Source organism: Crocuta crocuta, unplaced genomic scaffold (assembly GCF_008692635.1).
Source record: "Crocuta crocuta isolate KB4526 unplaced genomic scaffold, BGI_CrCroc_1.0 scaffold6, whole genome shotgun sequence".
Classification (NCBI taxonomy): domain Eukaryota; kingdom Metazoa; phylum Chordata; class Mammalia; order Carnivora; family Hyaenidae; genus Crocuta; species Crocuta crocuta.
The window spans coordinates 4,435,882-4,448,541 of NW_027531917.1; positions in this window are offsets into that span (position 1 = coordinate 4,435,882).

The window sequence follows — 12,660 nt, forward strand, 5'->3', positions numbered from 1 at the left end:
ATTTCTGAATTTTTTATTATGTTCCAGTTGTCTTTTTGTTCATTTTTGTGTCAGTACTGCACTCCTTTACCTTGGATAGCTTTTTAATATTTTAAGAATAATTTAAGGGTTGCCTGAGTGGCTCAGATGGGTGACTGACTCATTTAGGTGACTGACTTTGGCTCAGGTCATGATCTCGTAGTTTGTGAGTTCGAGCCCTGCTATCAGCTCAGAGGCTGGAACCTGCTTCGGATTCTGTGTCTCCCTCTCTCTCTGCCCTTCCCTGCTTACACTCTGTCTCTCTCTCAAAAATAAACAAACAAAAAATATTCTCAAAAGTCTTTAAGGTATGTTATCTTCTTGATCTTCTACCCAAGACTTCCCAATTTTTGGGGGGGAGCTGTAGTTGCAAGTTTATTTGATATTTCTAGGCCTTACTCACCAGAGGATTCAGTTATTAGAGCTTCACCCAGAGAAGCTGCTGGTATAAATAAATAAATAAATTTCTTCTTAAATTCCCTTTTCTTGAACAGAAACTGCAGGGCTTTTCCTAGCTTAAGCATAATTGGTAACCTATATATGTGGTGGGTGTGTGTATGTGTGTGTGTGTGTGTTTGTATTTCTTCTGAGATTTAAAGGCTATTTTCAGGGTGGCTCAGTTGGTTGGGTGACCGACTTTGGCTCAGGTCATGATCTCACAGTTTGAACACGCAGCTGCTCTGACATCTCAGAGCTTGGAGCCTGCTTTTGGTTCTCTGTCTCCCANCTGCCCCTCCCCTGCTCACGCTGTCTCTCTCTCTCCTATAAATAAATAAAACATTTAAAAAAAAATAAAATAAAAAAGATTTTAACAAGCATTTAATAATTCCCCTAACCAATTCCCAGTAGGGTAAAGTTTCCCATGGTGGTCTTTAAACAATGATTTGGCTCTCCTTACCTCTTTATATTTCAATATAAATGATATAACTGCCTTGTCAATCTCAACAACAGTAACAAAAACTTACCAGGATTTTGATTGGTATTGCATTTGCTCCATAGATCAATTTGAGAAGTTGATGTCTTCAAAATACTGGTTTTGAAAAACCCAATTATAGCACATTTCATTATTTGATCTACCTTAATTTTTCTTAATAATGCTTGTAGTGCTCTATGTAGAGGACTTGCACAATTTTTGTTAGATTTATTCTAAAGTGTTTAATCTTATTTTATTGTAAACATTTTAAACTTTTTCTATTTTTTGCTAATGTATATAATTTATTTTTGTATACTATATATAGTTTTCATATATGGACTTTTCCAGTATTTTTGCTAATAAAACATTTACTAAAATTAAAGTTTATCTGTATATCCTTTTGGAATTTACATATACAACCACATGATCTGTGAATTGCCAGTTTTCTCTTCCTGTCCTTATAACTTTTATTTTTTGTTTGCTTTATTCCAAAGCTAAAATCTGTAATACAGTGATGCATAAAAGTGAGGAGAGCAGGTATTTGTTTTGTTCTTGATATTAAAGAAAAGTTCAATATTTCCCCAAGGAATATGATGTTTGTTATATGTTTTTTAGAACTACTTTTGATTAGTTTTGGAAATTCTCATCTATTACTAGTTTGTTAGGAGTTATTTCTTAATGACACTTTTAATTTTGCAGTAATTTGTAGATTAGCCTGCAGTTGTAGAAAATAACACAGAGAGATTATGTACCGTTTACCGAGTTCCTTTCAATGGTAACATCTTGCAGAGCTATAGCATAATATTCCAGTCAGTTGACACTTCAATTACCCATCTTATTCACTTTTCCCCAGTTTTACTTGTACTTATGTGTATTTAGTTCTATATAATTTTATCTCATATGTAGTTCCTGTATCTACCACTATACTCAAAATACGGAACAGCAGCATCACCACGAAGATTGCTTCTTGTCCCCTTTTATGTGCAAAATTTTTTCACTTCCATTCTCCATCTGCTTACTGTCACTAACTTCTAGTAAGCACTAATCTGTCCCCTATTTCTAAAATTGTTAGTTTTAAAATTTTTATGTAAATCAGGGGTACCTGGTTGGCTCAATTGGTTAAGCTTCCAACTCTTGATTTTTGTTTCAGATCATGATTTGTTTGTTTGAGCCCTGCATCAGGCTTTGCACTGTTTGGAGCCTGCTTGGGATTTTCTGTCTCCCTCTCTCTCTGCCTCTCCCCTGCTCACACTCTCTCCCTTTCAAAAATAAAATAAATAAGCATTAAAAATTTTTTATATAAATCAAATACGTCATACAGTATGTACCCTTTGGGGACTGGCTTTTTTCATTCAGAGTAATTCCTTGGAGATTCATCCAAGTTGTTTCATATATAAATATGGTAGTTCATTTCTTTTTATTGCTGAGTGGTATTCCATAGTCCAGATACATCACATTTTGTTTGACATTCACACATTGAAGGAGATCTGGATTGTTTCTGTTTTTGATTACCATAAGTAAAACTGCTATGAACATTTATGTATAGATTTTTGTGCAAACCTAAGTTTTCATATCTCTGGGATAAATGGCCATGAGTGCAATCGTTGGGTCATATGGTGCCTTTATATTTAGTTTTATAAGAAACTACCAAAATATTTCCCAGTGTAGCAGTACCAAAGAGGTATTTTTTGTTTTTATTTATTTTTTTAACGTTTATTTATTTTTGAGAGACAGAAAATATAGAGTGCAAGCAGGGGAGGACCACAGAAAGAGGAAGACACAGTAACTGAAGCAGGCTCCAGGCCCTGAGCTGTCAGTACAGAGCCTAACACGGGGCTGGAACTCACTAACAGTGAGATCATGACCTGAACCAAAATCAAGAGTCGGAAGCTTAACTGACTGAGCCACCAGGCACCCCTATTGGTTTTGTTTTATTATTTTTTAATCAGGAATAAATGCTGAAGTTTGTCAAGTGCTTTTATCTTCTCTTGTTTAGATGTTGTTAAGATTTTTCTTCTTTATTCTGTTACTGTGCTGAATTATGTTGCTTGATCTTTGAATTTAAAAGAACCTTACATTCTCAGCTAAATGTTGAACAAGATGATCCATCTTGTTCAGGATGGATCATCCTTTCTATATATTTTTGGACTTTGTTAATGTGTTGCCCAGAATTTTTTCCCTGTGTTGATTAGTGCAATTGTCTTGAAACTTTTCTTTCTCATGAGGTCCTTCCAGTAAGTATTAGGGTTATGTTGCTCCACAGAATGAGTTAGGAAATAGTTCCACTTTTTAAACTGCTATATGAGTGAATTTGTGTGAGATCGGTGTTACTTCTTTTTAACTATTTGATAATATTCACTGCTGAAGTCTACTGGGCCCAGAATATTTTATGGAAAAGTTTTATATTTTAGATTAAGTAATTATAGATTTACTCATACTTTTTATTCTTTTGTCGTATTTGGAAAGTTGCGTTGATTTTGACATTATCAATTCCATGTAAATGTTCAAATTCATTGGCATAAAAGTGTTCAAAATTTCATAGAACCCTATCTTTATTGTCTGTTTAGTTTATCCATTTTTTATTCCTTTTATTATCTCTTTGTGCTTTCTCTCCTATTTTTTCTTATCAGTCTTACCATAACAGACACATGGGAAAAATATAAAAATTGGTCTACTATACATGTAAAACCAAACAAAATCCAGCAAATTAACTATGTCATAGAACACTCCAAATAATTTGAAAATATTGTTCTCAGGGGTGCAATAACTATAATATTAATTTTAAAACCTAGTGTCACAGTACTAATATACCCATTAGCTATGATTCAAAAGGAACTGGAAGCAAAATAAAAATTACATTTAAGAAGAATAGAAAATATTTTTAAGAAAAGTAAAAAGAGTTATTTTGAAATATAACAAGTCTTTTAAATGCTATAATGTCAACCGGAGAGTGGAAATTAATTTTTAAATTATTTTTTCAGAGAAACAACTTTGGCTTTGTAAATCTTTTCAGTTGAATTTTGTTTTTTTCTATTTCATAATTTTCTATGCTCATTATGATTTCATTCCTTCTGTTTTCTTTAGGAATAAGTTGCTTTTTTTTCACTTGTAGAGAAGAATGCTTAGATCATTAATTTTCAGGCTGTTTTCCTTTTTCTCATACTTGCATCCAAGGATAAAAAGTTCACACTTCGGGTGCCTGGGTGGCGCAGTTGGTTAAGCGTCTGACTTCGGCTCAGGTCATGATCTCACAGTTTGTGGGTTCGAGCCTCGCATTGGGCTCTGTGCTGACAGCTAGCTCAGAGCCTGGAGCCTGCTTCAGATTCTGTATCTCCTTCTCTCTCTGACCCTCACCTGCTCACGCTGTCTCTCTCTCTCTCTCTCTCAAACATAAGTAAAACATTAAAAAAAGTTCACTCTAAGCATCTTTTTCGTGAATCCCACAGATTTTGAAATAACGTATTTTCATGTTCTTTTAATTCAATCTATTCCTGACTGCCATTATATTTAATCATTGGGTTATTTAAAAATGAATTACATAGTTTTCAAATCTGTGAGGATTTTCTAGTCATTGCTTATTATGGATCTCCAGATCAATTTCTTTGGGCGGTGTTCTCTGTATCATTTAAAAGCTTGTTGAGCTTGCTTTTATGACCCAGCAAAAGGTCAATTTTTATAAATAGTAACTGTCTACTTGCTTTTCTGTTATTAACCGCCATGTTTTTTATGTGTGAATTAATTCTTGTGTATTAGTTGGATTGTTCAAATATTCTTTAACTTTACTAATTTTTATGTTTGTTCTATCAGTAACCAGGAGAGGTATATCAATTGCTCCCTTTCTATAGATATGTTATTTTCTTTTGAGGGTCTATTTTTGCTTCATCAGATATGATGATATATTATTATGTTCATACTGCTATATCTTCATGGTAAATTGTTTCATTATGAAGTATCCCTTTTTATCTCTAACAATACTCTTTGCTTAAAATCATTTTGTCTGATATCAATTTAGCTACGTAAGTATTTGTACATTATGATTTTGTCCATCTTTTAACTTTTCTATATGTTTATAATTAAGACCTCCTTACTTAAAAAAAAATTTTTTTAATGCCTTTATTTATTTCTGAGAGAGAGAGACAGCATGAGCAGGGGAGGGATAGAGAAAGAGGAAGACACAGAATCCAAAGCAAGCTTCAGGCTCTAAGCTGGCTGACAGCACAGAGCCCATTTCAGGGCTTGAACCCATGAACTTGAGATCATNTAGGGGAGGGATAGAGAAAGAGGAAGACACAGAATCCGAAGCAAGCTTAAGGCTCTAAGCTGGCTGACAGCACAGAGCCCATTTCAGGGCTTGAACCCATGAACTTGAGATCATGACCTGAGCCAAAGTCGGACGCTTACCCAACTAAGCCACCCAGGCACCCCGAGATCTCCTCACTTTAAGCAGGCTATAGATGTTTTGTTTTATTTTTAAAACCCAGTCTGAAAATAATTTTTTCTTTGTGGCATTTATATTTAATGTGAGTACCAATATATTTGAGTTTATATATCCTATGTTAGTATTCATTTTTTATTTGTCATACCTGTTTCTTTTCTCCCTTTCTTGCCTTCTTTTGGATTGATTTTAACATCATCACTATTATTCCATTTAATGTTCTAGTAGTTAAGCTACACCTAGATTTTTGACCTATAGAAACCATAAAATAAATGGTGTCAGTTTAAGCCATCAAATTTGTGACAATTTATAGCAATATAGAAATGAATGCATTCTCCTTGAAGGATATTTTGCTGGGTGAAGATTTTTAGATTGGCAATATTTTTTTTCAGAACTCTGTAAATCATTCCAATGTGCTTTGGATGCCATCTATTATGTTACGAAGTCAGCTTTCAGTTGAATTATTGCTTTTTTAAAGATAATCTCACATGTTCTTGCTCTTTTTTAAGATTTTCTCTTTCCTTTTCATCAATTTATTATGTTGTGCTTAGATTCTTTTTTTAAAACCTATGGAGGTCTCTTAGGGCTTTTGAATTTTCTTAAGTGGATTTACATTTATCTGGGAGTTTCTAGAACTACTAGCAATACAAGTTCATTTGATATGGTATCATGAATGGAGATATTATAAAACCAGATTAAATCTTAATCTCTAAATTCGTATGGTTTAGACTTCAGGATATTTACTAGGGCCCCCTTTGCTGCCACCCCACTCTTTGATTAGCCTTGTTATCCAATTTTTGTCCCCATCCAGATAAGGGTATCAAAAACTCTGGTCAAGTTTTTACTCATCTCTCCCATAGTTGGTATATATACCTTTAGGACAAAAGAAACTGGCAGGTTCATCTCTATTATTCCACCCTTATTCTTTTCCTTCCTTTCCTCAATCTTGGTCCTAATGATCTTCACTGCCTTGTTAGTTCTTCAATACCTACAAGGAAGTGTGTTTGTTTTTTGTTTTTGTTGTTGTTGTTGTCGTCGTCGTTGTTGTTTGAAAACAGCTTGTCCAATCGCTTCTTGGCATTTTGGCTAAGATCAAGTGAAAAAAGCTTGTCTAGGCGTTCTGATCATTCTCTGTGGGAGCAATTGGTCAAAATTATTCTGTCAGCCATTACCAGAAGTTGAAAGTTCATTATGGATTGCAAGAAACATATCCCTCTCTAGCTGTCTTTCAGTTAACCATGGTTCCTATTGTTGGCTACTCGTTCTTAAATCAGTTCCCAGAAAGTGTGTTAGATCCTTAGATGTTTTAACAAACATTAAATCATTGTTAATCCAATTTTAAACAAGAATTCTTTGGTCACTTACTATATGTGTCATCTAGGCTATGCCTTATTGGAAATAAGAGAAGTATAAAACTAATTTTATGTTGCTAAATGTCTAAGAAACAGGGAACAAAAAGTAATTTCTATACAGGTATTGCACCATCCCATTAGGATCTATATAATAAAAAAGACAAATAATAGTAAGTGTCAACAAGGTTGTGGAGAAATTGAAATCCTTATACACTGCCCGTGGGAATGCAGCCAAAAGAGCCTGGCAATTCCTTAAAAGGTTAAATACAGGGCTACCATAGGACCCAGCAATTCTAATGCTAGCTATATACCTAAGATAAATGAAAATTTATGTCCATAAAAAACCTTATACGTGGATGTTCAAAATTGTATTATTTAGGTAATGGCCTAACAGTGGAAACAACACAAATATCCATCAACTGCTGAATGAATACATAAAATGTGGTATATCTACACAAGAGAATATTATTCAATGATAAAATACAATAAAGTACTGATACATACTACAACATGGATTAATCTGGAAAATATTACACTGAGTGAAAAAAACTAGTCATAAGGGACCACATATTTTATGATTCCATTTATCTGAAATGGTCAGACCAAGAAAAATCTTTAGAAACAGAAATGAGATTATTGGTTACCTAGGTCTGAGGGGATTGAGGTAGAGTTTCTCCTTAGGATCATGAAAATATTCTAAAATTAATTATAATAATGATTGTACAATTCTGAATATATTAAAACAAAAAAATTTACCCTTTATATGGGTGAATTATATAGTATGTGAATTATATCTCAATACATTTGTTATATATAAAAAACACAAATAAGTTATAAAATGTGTTATTGACTCCAAATTCAGAAAGTATGAGATCTGTGGTGTTAAAAGAAAAAACAAAGCTAAAATCCATGCTGCATTCAATAACCTCTCTTCTTTTGGTGAAAATGAGTTGTTTTTCATATGGGTATCCATCTATTTTATACTTTATGGGTAAAGTGATTTGGATGATTTCAGATTTTAGCACTGACTCATTTGTTTGTAAGATTTTAAATATCATTTGAAAATGTCCATGAATAATAAAAAAGATGTGGTTTATCTGTACCATGGAATACTACATGGCAATGAGAAACAATGAAATCTGGCCATGTCTAGCAACATGGATGGACCTTGAGGGTGTTATGCCGAGCGAAATAAGTCAAGCAGAGAAGGACAAATATCATATGTTTGCACATATAGGAGGATTAGGAGGAACTTAACTGAGGAACAAGGGGGAGAAGAAGGGTGGAAATGGTGGGGGANGCATGGAGGAGGGCACTTTTGGGGATGAGCACTGGGTGTTATGTGGAAACTAATTTGACAATAAACTATTTGTAAAAAAAAAAAAATGTCCATGAATAGACTCCCCCTCAAGAGAAAATTAAATTTCAAGGAAAGATATTTGCTGTAAATTTTGCTTATGAAATGTTAGCCAAATGACTCCTTGACACTTTTCTGACCAGAAGTCTGCTCATGAATGATAATAAAGTTACTGGCTGCTTCTGTGGCATAATTTAAAAATATGTAATGGGACTAGACACCAAGTTAAAGAGTATTTGAATAAATGCTTGTTTCCTGGGTTTGTTTTTTAGTATTCTGCTTTCTCATACTGTAAAACATGTGGTTATGACTTTAGGGTTAGCTTTTCCTTTAGTAAGTTTTACGGAAAATCAATTCATTTCAAATAAAAGGTCATGTAGTTAATGGCAAATACACTTTGTCTTTTCAAATACGATGTGAAAATTAAGGGTCTAAAAAGGAATGTTCACTAGCAAATGTTGAAGGCGCATTCAGCACACCTATACCTAGATCATCAAGGTTCACATATAAAAACACTTTTTCCAAAGGTGTTTATTTGCAAACTACTACTCTGGGGAGCCCTCAAAAGAACACTAGTAATAACAAAGTGAGTTCATTTACTCTTGGACCAAAATTAGCCAGTTTATCTCACCTTTTGCAGGGTGACTATGGGAACAATAAGAATTGATGAGCTTTTAAAGAGCGTATTAGGAAACTCCATGTCAATTCTCGTGAATAATATTGTGATAAATATGATGATCATATTCTCTAAACCTTAAACTTGAACACGTTATCTGGTAAATTAGAGTGTATTTATGCAACAGTTCTGGAAAATCCAGGGACTGTAGTCACAGCAAACATTAGCGTTATGACACTAAGTCAGGATCATGCTACATACCAGGTGTGCTGTTACTTCTCCCGTCTGTATGCATGGCTGACAAGAGGCAATTGTGATGTTCTTCACTGTTGAGTGTGATGTGGCCACACAACCAGTTAGTTGGAATTGGCCTTAATCAACAAGAAGCTTCTTTACCATCTTGTTTGGAGGTAGTTTTTGTGAACTTTTGATCAGTTGGCACCATGTAGAAATCATTAAGTCAATTGGCCAGTGGGGCAAAAAGTTCATTTGAAATATGACAAGTGTGTATGTAAAGATGGCTCAAACTTACCCTTTGCTACTCATTTGGGTTTTTGTTTAATTCACATGGAAGCAAGTTAGTCACATGGAAGACACTTCAACGGAATCTTTAGTGAACTTGAAGGTCTGCATAGTTTTTATTCTCTTCTTCCATTTGGCCATGGTTCTCATTCTCAAAGAGCTTGTGGTCTAGTAAGAGGGAACAAATTGTAAACAAATAACTATGGTGCAAGGTATATGAACAAATTCTGTGAGAATGATTAGGATGTTCACAAAATGGAGCATTTCTTTTCTATCCAAGATGAACAGGTAAATCCATCTTGTAGTTCATTTTATATTTCTCTCATTTGTTTTTGTTTCTCTGTTCCTCCTTTGTTCCCTTCTCTTGAATTAATAAACAAAAATTGGCATTCTATCTTATCTATTTCTCTACTATTATTTGCAGCTCTCTTCGTTTTTTTAAGTGGTATTCTAGAAATCACATTATTCATCCTTCAATTATCACAATCTACACTGAATTAATATTATAACACTTCAGGTAAAGTTAAGAACATTGCAATAGAATAATCCAATATATTCCCTCCCTCACCTTTTATGCTAATGTTATCATATGTTTATATATATATATATATAAACCAATAATACAATGTTATTTTTGCTTTAAACAGGTAGTTTCTTTTTTAAATTAAGAAATAAAAGTAGGGGCGCCTGGGTGGCTCAGTCAGTTAAGTGTCCTACTTCGGCTCAGGTCATGATCTCACGGTTCGTGGGTTTGAGCCCCACATCGGGCTCTGTGCTGACAGCTAGCTCAGAGCCTGGAGCCTGCTTCCGATTCTGTGTCTCCCTCTCTCTCTGACCCTCCCCTGCTCACGCTGCCTGTCTCTTTCTCAGAAATAAATAAAACATTAAAAAAAAGAAATAAAAGCAGTCTTTAAGGGGCACCTGGGTGGCTCAGTCTGTTAAGTGTCTGACCAGCTTAGGTTATGATCTCACGGTTCCTTACTTCAGCCCCACATCAGTCCAGATGTCAGTACAGAGCCCATGCTTTGCATCCTCTGTCTCCTTTCTCCGTCTCCCCCCACCTCAAAAATAAGTATTAAAAAAAGTAGTCTTTGATTGGCTAATAGTGATTAATTTTTTTCAGCTCTTATTTAGTTGCAAATGTATTTTATATTCATTTTTGAGGAAGATTTTCACTGGATGTAAACTTTGGGATTGACTGATATTTTTCTATTGGAACTCTAGTATGTAATTTCATTGTTTTATAGTCTCCATTAGAACTCAGCCATTTTTTCATATTATTTTTATTTTTGTATGAAATATGCCTTTTATCTTTAGTTTCATTGGAGATTTTCTCTTTATTTGGTGATCATTAGTTTGACTACAATGTTCCAGGTGTGGTTTTCTTTGTATGTATCCTACTTAATGTTTGCTGAGTTTCTTATATATGTGAACTGATGTTTTCACCAAATTTGGGGAATTTGGGGTCCATTATTTCCTCAAATATTTTTTCTGCCCATTTCCTCCCTTCTCCCCCACACCCCTACTTTCTCTTCCTCTGACTACAAAGATATATAGACTTCTTGATATTGTCTCACAAAATTGAGTCTCACTGAGGCTCTGTTCATCCTTATTTCGTTTTTTTCCTGTTGTTCAGTTCTATTGAATTTGAATGATAATTTCTATTTGTCTTTGAGTTATCAATTTCTTTTCTATAAAGTCTGCAATCAGTTGTGAAGCCCATTCATTGAATTTTTCATTTCAGGTGTTAAAATCTCCAGTTCTAGCATTTCCACTTCACTAACCTGGGTTAATTTAAGCTGGTCTGGATTGACCAAATGTTGATCTACAGAGACACTTAGCCTTGGTCAGGGCTATAGAATTAATTATTTACAGATAAAAAATGTTATTTAATCATCTAGAGGTGTAACAGTCATGAGAAACAAACACTTCTGCTGTGAATGTCTAAGGGAAAGCAATTCTAAAAATTTTGTAACTAAAGGCAAATTAGAGTACTGAATATTGGTGTCTGATTCATTCTCCACTTTGTCCTTAACAAATCAGTTAATTTCCACATTAATGAAAATTTATCATAGTTATTCCAGAATAAAAAGAAAGGCAGAGGAGAAGGGAAGAAATAAAGACTAAGACAGCCCAGAAGTAGAGTGGATTCTAAAAGAAAAGATGGGAAGATACCTATGGAAAAATGTAACCTCTTTCAAATTTTTATTAAGTTGGTCTATCAGAGACTCATCCCAGAGAAGAAACTAATCATTTTTAAATAACTTCTATCAGGCACTGTGCTAAACAGCTAGCATGTCTTACTTCCTTTTATTCATATAAAAACACTGAGAAATCTTTCTTATTAAAAGATTACCTCAGTGAGGTAAGTTAAGAATAGAAGTTGCTTGGCAATAAAAAAGAATGAATTCTTGCCTTTTTCAACAACGTGGATAGAACTGGAGAGTATTATGCTAACCAAAATAAGTCAGTCAGAGAAAGACAGATATCATATGATTTTACTCACTATGTGGAATTTGAGAAACAACAGATGAACATAGGGGAAGGGAAGGAAAAATAAGATAAAAACAGAGGGGGAGGCAAACCATAAGAGACTCTTACATACAGAGAACAAATTGAGGGTTGATGGAGGGGGGTAGAGGAGGGATAAATGGGTGATGGGCATTAAGGAGGGCACTTGTTGGGATGAGCAATGGGTGTTATATGTGTGTGATGAATCACTGGATTCTACTCCTGAAGCCAAGACAACACTGTATGTTAACTAACTTGAGAATAAATAAATAAATAAATAATAAAATAGCACCCTGGAATAAAAAAATAAAAAAAGAATAGAAGTTGCTCAACACAATAATGAACTGAATCAGGTGGGTACACATTTCCTGGACCAGGTAAGTTTTGAGTCTGATTTTGAACATAGAAAAGAAAGTGAGAAAGATTGTGTGGAGTGCTCCACTTGCATGGGGGGGGCACCAAATGTGGAGCGTCCCAGCTGGGTGGGGGGCAGTGGCATGGGCCAGTGATAGAATTCACCCAAGGCAGAACAAAAGAGAGAGAAGTTTATTGAATACACTGTAAGGGAATAGTGGGCAGAATAGCAAAGGAGAGACTGTCTATCCCGAGGCGGTGAAGAGCGGCCATAGTTAAAAGATGGAGTGAAGGAGTATGGGGATGTATGGAATTTTCCTTTTTTTGTTAATTTTAGGAACTGTGCCTAGTTGTCATCGGTCAGTTAGGGCCTATGGCTATTTCGAGGTGTGTCTCTTAAGGAGCCTGTTTGTACTCAGCAAGTGGTTGTCATGGGCCCTTATGCCTTGCTCAGGTTTCCATTGCTCAAGCCTGCTGCCTTAAAGCAGCCTCTACAGGTTGGAACTAGGTGAAGTTTCTCCCATGAATTATTAGGAAATTGCCCCGTTGTCTTCTGTCTAAACTACTGACCTTCACAAACAG